The sequence below is a fragment of the Canis lupus genome, chromosome 20 (assembly GCF_003254725.2).
Source record: "Canis lupus dingo isolate Sandy chromosome 20, ASM325472v2, whole genome shotgun sequence".
Classification (NCBI taxonomy): Eukaryota; Metazoa; Chordata; class Mammalia; order Carnivora; family Canidae; genus Canis; species Canis lupus.
This window is the reverse complement of record NC_064262.1, coordinates 52,246,619-52,263,483: the sequence shown is the minus strand read 5'-3', so window position 1 is coordinate 52,263,483 and position 16,865 is coordinate 52,246,619.

The following is a 16,865-nucleotide window of genomic DNA, read 5'->3' as shown; positions in this document are numbered from 1 at the left end:
CTGGGTGTAGGATCTATTTGCTGTTTTTTCTCTAGCTCCTTTATGTGTAAGGTTAGCTTTTGTATTTGAGTTCTTTCCAGTTTTTGAATGGATGCTTGTATTGCGATGTATTTCCCCCTTAGGACTGCTTTTGCTGCATCCCAAAGATTTTGAACAGTTGTATCTTCATTCTCATTAGTTTCCATGAATCTTTTTAATTCTTCCTTAATTTCCTGGTTGATCCTTTCATCTTTTAGCAGGATGGTCCTTAACCTCCACGTGTTTGAGGTCCTTCCAAACTTCTTGTTGTGATTTAGTTCTAATTTCAAGGCATTATGGTCTGAGAATATGCAGGGGACGATCCCAATCTTTTGGTATCGGTTCAGACCCAATTTGTGACCCAGTATGTGGTCTATTCTGGAGAAAGTTCCATGTGCACTTGAGAAGAATGTGTATTCAGTTGAATTTGGATGTAAAGTTCTGTAGATATCTGTGAAATCCATCTGGTCCAGTGTATCATTTAAAGCTCTCGTTTCTTTGGAGATGTTGTGCTTAGAAGACCTACCGAGTATAGAAAGAGCTAGATTGAAGTCACCAAGTATAAGTGTATTATTATCTAAGTATTTCTTCACTTTGGTTATTAATTGATTTATATATTTGGCAGCTCCCATATTCGGGGCATATATATTGAGGATTGTTAAGTCCTCTTGTTGGATAGATCCTTTAAGTATATAGTGTCCCTCTTCATCTCTCACTACAGTCTTCGGGGTAAATTTTAGTTCATCTGATATAAGGATGGCTACCCCTGCTTTCTTTTGAGGACCATTCGAATGGTAAATGGTTCTCCAACCTTTTATTTTCAGGCTGTAGGTGTCCTTCTGTCTAAAATGAGTCTCTTGTAGACAGCAAATAGATGGGTCCTGCTTTTTTATCCAGTCTGAAACCCTGCGCCTTTTGATGGGGTCATTAAGCCCGTTCACGTTCAGAGTTACTATTGAGAGATATGAGTTTAGTGTCATCATGATATCTATTCAGTCCTTGTTTTTGTGGATTGTTCCACTGAACTTCTTCTTAAAGGGGAATTTTAAGAGTCCCCCTTAAAATTTCTTGCAGAGCTGGTTTGGAGGTCACATATTCTTTCAGTTGCTGCCTGTCTTGGAAGCTCTTTATCTCTCCTTCCATTTTGAATGAGAGCCTTGCTGGATAAAGTATTCTTGGTTGCATGTTCTTCTCATTTAGGACCCTGAATATATCCTGCCAGCCCTTTCTGGCCTGCCAGGTCTCTGTGGAGAGGTCTGCTGTTACCCTAATACTCCTCCCCATAAAAGTCAGGGATTTCTTGTCTCTTGCTGCTTTAAGGATCTTCTCCTTATCTTTGGATTTTGCAAGCTTCACTATTAAATGTCGAGGTGTTGAACGGTTTTTATTGATTTTAGGGGGGGAATCTCTCTATTTCCTGGATCTGAATGCCTGTTTCCCTTCCCAGATTAGGAAAGTTTTCAGCTAAAATTTGTTCAAATACATATTCTGGCCCTCTGTCCCTTTCGGCGCCCTCGGGAACACCAATTAAACGTAGGTTTTTCTTCCTCAGGCTGTCGTTTATTTCCCTTAATCTATCTTCATGGTCTTTTAATTGTTTGTCTCTTTTTTCCTCAGTTTCCCTCTTTGCTATCAACTTGTCTTCTATGTCACTCACTCGTTCTTCCACCTCGTTAACCCTCGTCGTTAGGACTTCTAGTTTGGATTACATCTCATTCAATTGATTTTTAATTTCTGCCTGATTAGCTCTAAATTCTGCAGTCATGAAGTCTCTTGAGTCCTTTATGCTTTTTTCTAGAGCCACCAGTAACTGTATAATAGTGCTTCTGAATTGGCTTTCTGACATTGAATTGTAATCCAGATTTTGTAACCCTGTGGGAGAGAGGACTGTTTCTGATTCTTTCTTTTGAGGTGAGGTTTTCCTTCTAGTCATTTTGCTCAGTGCAGAGTGGCCAAAAGCAAGTTGTATTGGGAAAAGGAGAAAAAGAGAGGAGAGAAAGAAGGAAAGAAAAGAGAAAGAGGAAAAAAAAGGAAGAAAAAAAAGAAGAAAAAGAGAAAGAAAAAGAAAGGAAAAAAAGGGGTGGGGGAAGGAAACAAATCAAAAAGCAAAGCAAAACAAAACAAAACAAAACAACAACAAAAAAGAAAAAAGAAAAAAAGAATCACGGGGGAGTATCTTCTGATTCTGTGTACTTTAAGTCCCTTGACTTCCCCTGGAACTTGTCCGTCTAGCTGGTCTTCTGGGGGAGGGGCCTGTTGTGCTGATTTTCAGGTGTTAGCACTTGGGGGAGCTGCTCTGCCCCCTGCCTGGTGCAGGGCTCAGTGGGGGTTGTTTACCCCGTGAGGCCCCAGGAGCAACAGCCCTAGTGGCGGGGCCAGCTCTGGAAACCTGGATTCAGCCCCCGCAGTAACTCCAAGCTCTCTGTCTGCAGGGCCTGGAGGCTCCGGGGCGGGGCCGCTGATCTGCTCAGCTCGGGTCAGAAGCGTCCTCTCTGTCCTAGGCCCTCCTGGCCTCTGCCTGTCCCAGGGGGAGGCCGGATCCTGGTCTGTGTCCCGGCGCCTGCGCTGTTGGATTCGCTCCCGCCCCGCAGCCCCCTCCGCGGAGCCGCCCCCGAGCCCCCCCCGCTGCTCCCGCCCCGCAGCCCCCTCCACGGAGCCCCCCCAGCCCCCCCCCCCCTCGCCCTCCTGGGGTCCTGCTCCAACTCCCTGCGAGGCCCTTTCCGCCGGGAAGGTTGGTGCAGCTCCTGCTCCTCCGGGACAGGGCTCTCCTGTCCTGGGGACACTTGCCCCGGCCTCAGCCCGGCTCCTCGCGGGCCCCTCCCCCTTGGAGGCCTTTTGTTTCTTTATTTCTTTTTCCCCGTCTTCCTACCTTGATAGAAGCGCGAACTCTTCTCACTGTAGCATTCCAGGTGTTCTCTCTTTAATTCTCAGGCCGAATTCATAGATTTTCAGGATGATTTGAAGGTTTTCTAGGTAATTTGGTGGAGACAGGTGATTTGGAGACCCTACTCTTCTGCCATCTTGCCCCTCCCCTGTACTTTTCATCTCCATGGCTTATGTATCTTACACCTGGAAATTTGTACCTCTTAATTCCCTTTATTTTATCCATTTCCCACTTCACTCTGGCAACCAGCAGTTTGTTCTCTGTATTAAAGTCTGTTTTTTGTTTTTGTTTGTTTTGTCAAGATGTGGAAGCAACCCAAGTGTTCATCAACTGATGAATGGATAAGGAAGATATGGTACATATACATGATGGAATATTACTTAGCCATAAAAAAGAATGAAACAAAGAGAGTCTTAACGAAAGCAATGTTAAGATAGTTTAACATCTTTTAATCGATATATACTTATATATATTATATCTTCTTGCTGGATTGACCCCTTTATCATTTTGTAGTGCCTCTCTTTTCGGTTTATTACAATCTTTGTTTTAAAGTCTATTTTATATAATTATCCCAGGTTTTTTTTCATTTCCTTTTACATGGAATATCTTTTTCCATCCCTTCTTTGTGTATTTACTTCTGAAGTGATTTTTCTTGTAGGCAGCATATATGTGTTTCTTTTTAAATACATTCAGCAACTCTGTGTCTTTTGATAGGGGAATTTAGCTCATTTAGATGTAAACTTATTGATATGTCTTCATTGCCATTTTGTTCATTGTTTTTCTGACTGTTTTTGTAGTTATTCTTTATTCCTTTTTTCTGCCTCTTCCCTTGTGGTTTGATGACTTCCTTTAGTGTTATGTATACATTTCTTTCTTATTTGCTTGACTGTATTTACTATTTTTTCTTTCATGTAGATAGAAGCACTTAAAAATTTTTTTTTAAATTTAAATTCAATTTAGTTAATGTATAGTGTATTATCAGTTTCAGGGGTAAAATTTAGAGATTCAGCAGTTACATATAACACCCAGTGCTCATTACATCAAGTGGCCTTCTTAATGCCCATCACCCAGTCACCCCATCCCTCCACCCACCTCCTCTCCAACAACCTTCAGTTTGTTTCCTATAGTTAAGAGCCTCTTATGGTTTGTCTCCCTCTGTTTTTATCTTGTCTTCCCTTTCCTTCCCCTATGTTCATCTGTTTTGTTTCTTAAATTCTACATATGAATGAAGTCATATGCTATTTGTCATTCTCTATTATTTCGCTTAGCATAATACCCTCTGGTTCCATCCACATTGTTGCAAATGGCAAGATTTCATTCTCCATGATGGCTGAGCAATATTCCATTATATCTATCTATCTATCTATCTATCTATCAACTGTCTATTGTCTATCGTCTATTGCCTATCGTCTATCACATCTTCTTTATCCATTCATCTACTGATGGACATCTGAGTTCTTTCCACTTTTTGGTTCCTGTGGAGATTGCTGCAATAAACGTTGGGGGTGCATGTTTCCCTTTGAATCACTCTTTTTGTATCCTTTGGATAAATGCCTAGTAGTGTAATTGGTAGGTCATAGGATAGTTCTGTTTTTAACTTTTTGAGGAACCTCCATACTGTTTTCAAGAACTTCATGTTTACCATGAGGTTCTTCTATATTGTCCTATGTTTATAACCAACTATTTTAAGTCGACAGCAACTTAAATTCAAAAACCTTCCCAAACTCCACATTTTTCTTCCACTCCACATTTTATGTTTTTGATTTAACATTTATATCTTTTTATTTCATGTATCCCTTAGCTATTGCAGTTTTAATTTTACTATTTTTGTCTTTTAGACTCCATAGTAGCTTTATAAATGATTAATCTGCTACCATTATTATATATTTACCTATTCCAATAGGTTTTTACTTTACTATGTTTTCTTGTTATTAATTGGTAGTATTTCTTTTCAGCTTTAAAGAAGTACTCTTAACATTTCTTGTATGGCTAGTTTAGTAGTGATGATCTACTTTAGCTTTGCTCATCTGGAAAAATCTTTAACCCTCAAGTTCTGAATGATAACTTTGAAAGGTGAAGTACTCTTGGTTGGAAGTTTTTCCTTTCAGCACTTGGAATACATAATGTCACTTCCTCCTGGCATGCAAAGTTTCTGCTGAGAAATCTGCTGAGAGCCTTGAGGGGTTTCCTTTGTATTTGAAAATTTGTTTTGTCTTGCTGCTTTTAGGTTACTCTCTAATTTTTGGCATTTTAAATATAATATGTGTTGGTGTGGATCTCTTCTGGTTCATCTTATTTGGAACTCTCTGTGTTTCCTTGACCTGGATGTCTGTTTCCTTCCCTAGGTTATACAAGTTTTTAGCCATTATTCCTTCAAATAAGTTTTCTGCTGCCTTTTCTCTCTCTTCTTTTTATTATGCTGATGTTGTCCTATAGGTGCCCTAAGTTATCTTCATTTTTAAAAACTCTTTTTTTTTCCTCTTTGCTGCTCTGGGTGAGTTCCATTGCTTTATCTTCCCACTTGCCGATTCATTCTTCTCTTTAATACACTCTGCTATTGAAACTGTCTAGTGTATTTTTCAATTCAGGTATTATATTCTTCGGCTCTGTGACTTATGTTTGGTGCTTTCTTACATTTTCTCCTTATTGATGTTCTTGTTGATTGTTCATCCTTCTCCAGAGTTCAGTGAGCATCTTTATAACCATTACTTTGAATTATCAGGTAGATTGGTATCTACATATCATTAAGGCCTTTTTCTGTGGTTTTTCTTTCATTTGGAACATGTTTCTCTGTTTCTTCATTTTGCCTGATTCTGTTTCTGTGTATTAGGCAAACAACTTCCTTTATCAGTCTTTTTTTTTTTTTTTAAGAGGAGGGGTGGGGCAGAGGGAGAGAATTTTCAAGTAGACTCCCTGCTAAGCATGGAGCATGATGTGGGGCTCAATCTCATGATCCATAAGATCATGACCTGAGTTGAAACCAAGAGTTGGACATTTAACTGACTGAGCCTGGTGCCCTACTATCCGTCTTAAAGCGAGTGGCTTTGCATAGGTGATGGTCCTTCTTGTACAACTTTGTCCTAGCACTTTGTTACCTCTCTACCTTGTGATTGCCTAAACTGCCTGATTTTTTTTTTTAATATGCCTCCATTGTGGAGGGTATGCCATGAGTTATCAGTATTCTAAAGGGAGGAAATGTTTTTTGTTGTTGTTCAATTTGCCAACATATAGCATAACACCTGCCAAGTGTCCTCCTCAGTGCCCATCACCCAGTCACCCCAACCTTCCACCCACCTCCCTTTCCACTACCCCTTGTTCATTTCCCAGAGTTAGGTATCTCTCATGTTTTGTCACCCTCACTGATATTTTCACTCATTTTCTTTTCTTTTAAAGGGAGGAAATCTTATTTAATATTTGTTTCAAGTATTTTGGAAACCAAATCTCCAGGCAGTAATTTTTTTTAAGTATGCAAATATATATAATCCTGTGGGGCCATAATTGTAATCCTTATTGGCCTGCAGACCAAGATATCTGGAGGTGTCATCTAGGTGACATTTGCAAAAATTGGGTCTCCAGGCAAGTGTATAAGCTCCTTTCTGGGAGGTCTTGTTAAGCTGTAATGAGGCTGGGGGTGCACAAGGATGGTGTCTACTTGCAAACATTCTTTGAGAGTATCTTCTTAGCCTCTGGATATGTGGGAAGCTGAAGCCTGCCCCTCAGGCTGAATCTCCAGGCTAAGTAAATAGGCCTTTTTTCACAGGAAGACTGATTTTCTGTGAAGCCGGAGGTGGGACTTGATCCCCAGTCTCCAAGACCAGGCCCTGGGCTGAAGGAGGCGCTAAACTGTTGAGCCACTGGGGATGCCCCATGCAAGCCCTTTTAAAGGGGAATTTCAGTTTCCTATGAAAATTTAGGTCCCTTAGATGTCAGTCCCTTTGGTTTTCTAAGCCAGATATTTTGGGGAGTCATCTCTCCAGTGCAGATCCCAGGGGTTGGGGTGCTTGATGTGTGAGCATCAACTCTACACTCCTCTAGAAGAAGTGTGGACTGTGAGATCCCTCCCTACTTTGGGTTTCCATGCCATCGGTGGCATTTTCAGTGAGATTGTGCCTTTGCCTCTCCTATCCATCTTGATGAGGTATTTTTTTTTTAAGATTTATTTATTCATGATAGACATAGAGAGAGAGAGGCAGAGACACAGGAGGAGGGATAAGCAGGCCCATGCCGGGAGCCTGACGTGGGACTTGATCCCGGGACTCCAAGATCGCACCCTGGGCCAAAGGCCGACGCGAAACCGCTGAGCCACCCGGGGATCCCCTTGATGTGGTATTTTTAAAAAATATTTTATTTATTTATTCATGAGAGGCAGAGACACAGGCAGAGGGAGAAGCAGGCTCCATGCAGGGAGCCGGTCGTGGGACTCGATCCTGGGACTCCAGGGTCACACTCTGGGCAGAAGGCAGGCGCCAAACCGCTGAGCCACCCAGGGATCCCTTGATGTGGTATTTATATATATTTTTTCTTTTTGAGAAGAGGATCATTTAGTTTTGAGATCTTTTTCGGAGGGAAAAATGAGCCATATATAGCTGTGGCTTTGGTGTGTCTGCGGGAGAAACTGAGTGCAGGATCATCCAATGCCATCACCTTGTAGAATTACCTCTGTCCTCTTTAGTCTCCTTTAATCTAGAAGTTTGTTTTTCGTTGTCATTCATAACTGACGAGTTTGAAGCATGGAGGCCAACTCTTTTGTAGAATTTTGCAGAATGTTCTTCAAATAGGTTGGACGGTACTTCGTTAGGATTAGATCAAGGTTATTTATTTTTTTGGTATAAATTATGTCATGTTTTTCTCAGTACATCATAGCAAAAGGAATAGTATGTTGACTTGCCTCCATTATGAATTGTATTAACTGGGATGACTTGGTTAAAGCATTGTCTGACAAGTTGGTTCACTGTCAAGTTGCTATCTTACCCTTTTTAATTAAGTAATTTGTAGGGAGATACTTTGAAAGTATATTATTATCCTGTTCTTATCAAAATTCCACTGACTACTTTAGCAGCAACTGATACTTTGATCAATTATATTACTGCAATGATTGCAAAACGGAGATTTTTCTAATTCCATTGTTCCTTCTATATGTAATAGCTGGCATTCTACTGTAAGCAAGAGTTTGTATATTCCTTTCCACTTGTTTATGTTTTATTTCAGCATGGATTCATGAAATCTTATTTTAATCAAAGAGTTCAAATTCATTTACTATATTATGTTTTTCAAATTATCCTAGATCAGGCTAGGAGTCTCTTTGATGTGCTTCTATATCCTATTGACAGGTGTCCCTTATTTTTTGAGCATTTCCCTACTTCTGGCACAATAAATTGATTCGGATTCATTCTGTCCTTTTCTTGCCTCAGCCGTGGAATCAGCCATTTCTTCTAAGAACTGTCACTTACTTTTTAATGATATATATATAAACCAACTCTAGATGCTAGGGGTATTTATTGATACTGGGAACAATTTTTTTCTGGGGTTTTCTCTTAACAAAGTAAAAAATATGTGTATTTATACATATGACTATACATAAATATGTACACACTTAGCAACTTATTTGTGTGCATGTTGTATAAATATATGTATATTATATGCATAATGTATATGTATATATAATGCATATGTATTTATGTATATATGTATATATGTGAAAATATATAGGTATATATTTAAACATCTATACATATCCATATGCTTATACATATCTATGTGTATCTTCTATTTATGTTAAAAGCCATCACTTGATATTTTCAATTCCAATCTAATACCACAGATTATTCTAGCCTTTCCACTTCCTTATATATAATTCTCTTTTCCAACAGGGAGACTCTTGGCCCACATTCTCAATAATGTCTATTCTTGTCTTCTGCCTATTTTTTTAAATGGAGTTACTTGGATTTGGGAACAATTATAATTTTTTTAAAGCTTTCTTTAAAAAAAAAAGATTTTATTTGACAGAGAAATAAAGCCAGAGAGCACAAGCAGGGAGAATGGCAGAGGGAAAGGGAGAAGCAGGCTCCCTGCTGAGCAGGGAGCCAGACATGGGGTTTGATCTCAGGACCCTGGGATCATGACCTGAGCCAAAGGCAGATGCTCAGTGGACAGAGGTGCCCCTAAAACTTTTTTAAATTGACTTTTTGAAAATTTTATTAGTTAACATTCAATGCAATATTGGTTTCTGGAGTAGAATTTAGTAATTCATCATTTACATATAACAGTGCTCATCCTAAGTACCTTCTTTAATACCCATCTCCCTCCATCAACCCTGTTTGTTCTCTATCATTAAGAGTCATTTATGACTTATTTCCCTCTCTTTTCTTCTTTTCCTCCTTCCCATATGTTCATCTGCTTGCTTTTTTTTACCACATTTCCATGGTCCATGCCATGGAAATACCTAAAATTTGGATGCTTTTTATTCATTTTTCTTGTGAAATTTTTGTGACTAAGACTTCCCATACTACGTTGAATAAAAGTGAGGAGAGTGAGCATCCTTGTCTTGTTCCTTATCTTATAGAAGAAGCTATCAGCTTTCCACCATCGAGCATGGTACTGGCTCTGTGTTTGTCATTTATGGCCTTTCTTATGTTGAGGTATGTTTTTTCTACACCCACTTTGTTGATAGTTTTTATCATAAATAATGGTACTTTGTCCAATGTTTTTTCTGAACGTATTGAAATATGATTTTTATCTTTAATTTTGTTAATGTTATCTAGCACACTGATTTCCAGATGTGGAACCATTCTTGCATCCCTGGAATGAATTCCTCTTGGTCTGGTGTGTGATCCTTTTGTTTTTGTTTTTTTTAATTCAGTTTACTGATACCTTGTTGAGGATGTTTACATCTCTGTTCATCCTTGTTCATCAAGGATATTGGCCTGCAACTTGCTTTTCTTTTAGTGTGTCTAGTTTTGGTATCATGGTAATGCTGACCTTGTTAAATGAGTTTGGCAGCATTCCCTCCAATTTTTTGGAAGGGTTTGAGAAGGATAGGTATTAAATCTTTGAATGTAGAATTCACTCGTGAATCCATCTGGTCTTTGACCTTTGTTTGTTGGGAGCCCCCCCACCCCATGTGCCAGTCATCTTTTATTGGATGTTAATGTTCAATTAGGACATGAAAGGATTTGGAATGCCAGGCAAAGGTCATGGTCAGGAATATAGAGTGCACATTCTATCCTGGGCCCTCTTCAGTGTTATTTGTGCAGCCACTCACGTTTGAGTTCCTTAAGAATGGGAGTAGCTGAAAAACACATATACTGCTAGTACAATAGAAATCCCAGCAATGCTCCTTTTCTTTACATTGAAATACTTGTTAATACCTATAGAAACACTCCAGCAATGCCTTCAGTGGTGAAATCTTGCGTCAGTATCCAGCTTGGCAGCTCTCTGATTTTGACATCAATGAGCTCCTTCTCCTTTGTTGGTGTGACTGATGTCATCTTGGAGTCTTTGGTCTCTTTTATTTGTTGGTTTTTTAAAACAATTTTTATTATCTCCTTACTAGTAATCTATTCAGATTTTCTGTTTCTTAATGATTTAGTTGGAAGATTGTAGGTTTCTAGGGTTTTATACATTACTTGTAGGTTATTCAGTTTATTGTCATATAACTAATTGTTCATAGTTCATAGTCTCTCATGTTCCTTTGTATTTCTGTGGTATCAGTTGTAACTTCTCTTTCATTTCTGATTTTGAGTTCTGTTTTTTTCTTGGTTAGTCTATCTCTAACGGACAATGTTCAACATGCACTTGAAAACAATGTGTGTTGCCTGTTCTGTTGATGCCTAGCCTCTTTTTTCTTCAGTTCAGTTCTCTGTTCCCACAAGCAGTTGGCTATCTAGGCTGGAGGAGGGCAAGAAAATTGGTGGCCATTTGCTCCTTTGTTTGGTTCCCAATTACATCTTTACCCTTTCTACCTTTTCCATGTGGCCTATGTCTAGGACTAGCTGTGGAAGACCTATTCTGCTGGTGTCAGGTTGTTTTTGGTGAGAGTTGCAATATATGCATTGGTCTCAATATGTCCATGGCTCCGGAGCTCACTCATCCCTTCTACTCTATCTTTCCAGCAATTGAAAAAATTAAGAGTCTGATTGAAATTGTATTGCTGTTAAGTACTTTTGAAGAATTTGATATTTTAATCATTGAATCAATGATTCCATTTAAGGATTAAAAATTTCTGAAAAATTTGGATTCTGAATGAAATTTTATTCCAGATGTATATTTTTGGAGGTATTTATATTTTAATCACTAAAGGACAGGGTGTTTTTTAAAAAAAATTTCATTCATTTACGCTTTAAAACATGGTTTAACTTAATATTTTCAGCTTTGCTTGTCATATGGTCTCTATTGCATCTACTCATCTTTGCTATTGATGTAGTTTTTGAATGTAGGTGAGGTTTGGTGGGGTGAGGTCCAGAATAGACAACCAAGAAAAAATTCTTGAGATTTTTGAGTCTGTGGTGCAGAATGGTGGTTTTATGTAGTTTTAATTTAATTTTACTTAAATTTAATTTAAACACCCAGTGCTCATCCACTCAAGTGCCCTCCTTAATTAATGCCTGCCACCCAGTTACCCTGTCCTCCCATGCACCTCCCCTTCTGCAACCATTTGTTTGTTTCCCAGAGTTAGGAGTCTCTTATGGTTGGTCTTCCTAATAAAATGGTGGTTTTATTAGAGCATGGGGCCAGGACCTGTGGGCAGAAGGAGCTTATTGCACCTGGGTTGTAAGGGGTGACTGATTATATACTTGGGGGAGAGTTGGGGGTGGTAAGGAAAAGGGAAGTTTTCAAAAGAACTTACATAGGCTAAAGAGGACCTACAAGATACTGGAGCCTTTGCCATTGTTAATGTTAATGCCTTATTAGAGAGAAAAGCAACCTTAAGACAGTTGGGAGCTTCCTGGAGGAACATTCTACTCTGCCTGTCTCAAGTGTTTGTCAGTGAGCTGCAGATTATAAGGATGTTTAATTTTATCTACATTTCCTTTTGGAAGTTAGGTTATTGACAAGAAAGCTTTTTTTCAAAAATTGCTAAGATATTTATAAACTGAAGGAGGCTCATGTCTTGCAGGACTTTAACTTCTATAAGTTTAACCATTTGTTTTTCCTTCCCTTAGCTTTAGGGCAGCCAGGAATGTCTGAGGAATGTCACAGGTATCCCACCTGGGGTTGGGGGTTGTGGGTTTGTGCTTTGTCCTCAGCTTGCTTTCTCTCCTTCATCGCTATTACAGCAGGAAAGTAGTCCCGGACAATATCTAAATTAATGGGAATGACTGTTTTTCAGTTAGATTTTAACTCTTGCCTTAAACATCTTATTTTTCATATGTAATAGTCACACTATAGTACAAAACTCTAAAATAGAATTCTCTTTCACATTTCTTTTCCCTGGATACCTAGTCCCCCTTCTAGAGACATGCTTAGAATACATAAATGTGTATGTTATATGGTGGGCCACTAGTCTTGTGAATTTTTGTTGCTTATTAATGCCTGAAAACATCTATTTACCAAGTGACTAAAACCAAATGATTCCTATTGTTAAGATGATTTGCAATTATATAATATTTATGAAATAATTAAAATCATTAAGATATTCTTTATATTTTAGAAAATGGGAATAGTTATTTGGCATTTCAAATTTGTAACATCTTTTGATATATAATTCATTGAATTTATATCTTATGTAACAATGACTTACAGGGTACCAGATTGTGACTTTTATTGAAATGCTATCATTTTTTTTACATGTTCCTCTTTATCAGAGTTCTAGTATTGATGTAGGAAAGATGTTAGAGTTTGAAGCTGATGGCCAAGAAAGGATTCTTGAGATGTCTCTGGTGCAAAAAAGGTGATTTGATTAAAGGTGGACAGAAAGAGCTGCACTGGGGTCATGAGGAGTGGCCTATTATGTACTTTCAAGTTGGGAGGGATTTTGGGAGAGCATAGATCTCTGAGGAATTTTGGAAGCAAGGTTCCCAGGACCTTGAGGGGGCTAGCTATTGTTGGGAAAAGGTAATTTATTACCCTCTAAGTCATGAAACCCTTCAGATGTATATGCTTGGGGGATGATTTCCAATATGTATCTTGGGGAGTTTAGGGATAAAGGGCATTTCTAAAGGAATTTTTATACATTAAAGTAGACATACAGGATCCTGAGGGTCAGGCTAAGATTGCCTTTTGTTCGTAATGAAGTATTAACATGGAGGCAGTTAAGTCCTTAGAGGAATGTCACTCTACCTGTTTCAAGGACTTGTCAATGCGCTGTATAGGTAGTAAGAAAATTTAATAATTCTTCTTCCGCTTTTGTTTCCCACACAAGAGCTGTGTTGGGGTCATGAGGAATAGCCTATTATGTTCTTGTACTTTAAAGAGGATACACCATGGAGTTTTCCTCTTTTGGCTTTTCTACTTCTTTGGTGAGAGTGTGATAATGAGGGTGTACTCTGTGACAGAAAATAAAAATTAAGAACTTCTGGATTTTAATGAGGTTTTTGATATGGTTAATTAGCCCTTGAACCTCTGGAGCTCATAACCCTGTTGTAGAAAATAATTTTAATGTTTAAGCAATTGCTGGTGTCCTCAAATTTTTGGGGGTAGAAGCACTCTAAATAATCCAGAATCACATCATTTGAAGTCATGTGGCAAAGCTGCATTTTTAAATATTAGAAAAAACAGAAACCAGATGGTAAATCTTTCTGATGTTAATTTAACATGTTCATATTTGCCTTTGTTAAATATGTACCAAATTCATTTTAGATGGTGAATGTATGATTTAATCAATAAATTTTATATCTTCCTTTCATGTACATGAGGACAAAGTTCATAAATATATTCTACATGTGGTTTCTGGACTCAGAGAGGGCTGAGTTAAAATTCAGACAAATCCATTTACAACCGAGGGTGAATATTCTGAACTTATACACGGCATCAGTGATCTCAAAGTAGGACCAGTGTCTGCTCCCATAACTGTTGCAGATTTTGTAGCAAATGTATTTTCCAATCATTTAGGAGGTCATAGAGAACCTATTATGTTTTCACCAAAAGCACTTCATGGAAGGCTTGGCCACAGCATATTCAGCATCATATATGAAATAGCTAGAATCATATCATTATCATGTCAATATTTTCTGGCATTGGATATATTCCAAGGGAAAGTATATTTGACCAATTTTTAATTTCCCTATGTTTTCTTGTGAGTTATCTGGATATTTTACAGCATACATCTTAAATTAGAAATATTAGGAAAAAACTTCCAAATAGTTTGAATTTGAGTAGTTTGAAGTAGAAATTCTCAAAATAGCTATAACAATTACAGATATGTCTATCACCAATGTGAAAGCACTCTATCTATTTAGTGTGATGCAGCTAACCTTGAGCTGAAAACTTGGTCATGATGTAGCTCAAAAACATATCTCCAGATGCTGTGAGGTGGTCAATGCCTGTTCTGCTTCTGTGGGACCTTCCACCTGCCAGGGAAGCAGCAGAGGTTAGTTTGCATGTCCTGGAGGCCTTAATTCTGTTTTCACCAAAGCATTCCATGAAGGATTTGGGCCACTGCATGCACAGCACAATAGATGAAAAAAGTTGCAGTCAGATATGGTCATTCTGTCCATATTTTCTCACATAAACTCTAAGGAAGAATTTGGTGAATAATCTTTGATTTTTCCACATGGGGACCCAGCAAGCAAATAATCAAATATGTCAAGAGAAGTATTTGGACATCAATCACAGGCACCAATCACACCAAGGGCCACTCCTGCCTGGACCTGCTGACCCAGCTACAGTCCAAGCTGGGGGTGCCCCAGCACCTATGAATAAGGAGCATGCTTCCTATCAGAGATGGAATGCAGGTCAGGAAGCCAACCTGATAAGACTTGACTTGTTAAGTTTCCTACTAAGATTCCTGATTTTTTCATTTCATTGTTTTAAAATAACAGAAGCTCTACTGATTTACCACTTTACTGATTCAGATTTATTCAGAAATAATCATTGTACCTGGCGGTATAGATAACAGAGAGGTCTGGGGTTGGAAGCTTTTATTCAACTATAAGAAATATTAGCAAATCAAGCCCAACAATACTTTAAAAAAAATCATACACCCCAATCAAATGGATTTATTCCTGGGATGCAGGAATGGTTCAATATTTGTAAAACAATCAAATGATATACCACCATCAATAAGAGAAAGGATAAAAACCATATGATCATTTCAATAGATACAGAAAAAGCATTTGACAAAGTACAATATCCATTCTTGATATTAAAAAAAAGCCTCTGCTAAGTGGCTCTCGTGGGAACATACCTCAAGATAATAAAGGCCATAATATCAGGAATAAGACAGGGATGTCCAGTCTCACTATTTATTCAACATAGTACTCAAAGTTCTAGCCATAGCAAGTAGACAAAGAAATGAAAGGTATCTAAGTTGGTAAGGAAGAAGGAAAACTCTATTTGTAGATTAAGGATACTATATGTAGAAAATCCTAAAGATTTACTAGAACTGATAAATTCAGTAAAATTGCAGGATAAAAAAAATCAATGTATAGAAATCTGTTGTATTCCTATACAGTATTAATGAAGCAGCAGAAAGTGAAATTAAGAAAACAATCCCATTTACAATCACACCAAAACCAATAAAATACCTAGAAATAAACCTAAAGAGGTGAAAGACTTGTACTCTGAAAACTATAAAACATTGATGAAAGAAATTCAAGATGCAAAGAAATGGAAAGACATTTCATACTCATGATTGGAACAAAGATTGTTAAAATGTCTATGCTACCCAAAGTAAATCTACACACTTAGTGCAATCTCTATCAAAATACCAACAGCATTTTTCACAGAAATAGGACAAACAATCCTAAAATTGTATGGAACCAAAAAAGATCTCAACCAAAGCAACTTTGAAAAACTTGAGGCATCATAATTCCAGATTTCAAGTTATATTACAAAGCAGTAATCATAACAGTATGGTGCTAACATAAAAATAGAAACATAGATCAATTAAATAGGAAACCCAGAAACAAACACATGGTTATATGGTCAATTAATTTTTGAGAAATGAGGAATTATTATAAAATGGGAAAGAGTCTCTTCAACAAATGGTGTTGGGAAAACTGAATAGCTACATGCAAAAGAATGAAACTGAACCATTTTCTTTCATCATACACAAAAATAAGTTCAAAATGGATTAAAGATCTAAATGTAACACCCAAAACCATAAAAATCTTTGAGGAGTGCACAGGAGTAAGGTCTTAGACATCAGCTACATGACATTATTTTTTAGAGATATCTCCTGAGGCAAGAGAAATAAAGGCAAAAGTAAACTATTGAGACTACATCAAAATAAAATGTTTCTGCACAGTAAAGAATCAACAAAACTAAAACCCATCAACTGAATGGGAGAAGATATTCACAAGTGACATTTGTTCTTTTTTAATTTACATTTTTAATTTAAATTCAATTTGCCAACATATAACACCCAGTGCTCATCCCATCAAGTGCCCTCCTCAGTGTCCCTCACCCAAGTTACGCCATCCCTTACCCACCTCCCCTTCCACAATCTTTTGTTTCCCAGAGTTAGGAGTCTCTCTTGGTTTGTCTCCCTAATTTTTCCCCACTCAGTTCCCTGGAAATGATATATTTGAAAAAGGGTTAGTATCCAAAATATATTAAGAACTAATACGACTCAACACCCAAAAAGCAAGTAATTAAAAAATGGGCGGAAGACATCCAGATGGCCAACAGACACATGCAAAGATGCTCAACATCATTCATAAGAGAAATACAAACCAAAACCACAATGAGAATCACCTCACACCTGATAGAATGACTAAAATAAAAAACAAAACAAGCATTGGTGAGGATGTGGAGAAAAAGGAACTCTTGTGCATTGTTGTTAGAATGCAAATTGGTGCAGCCT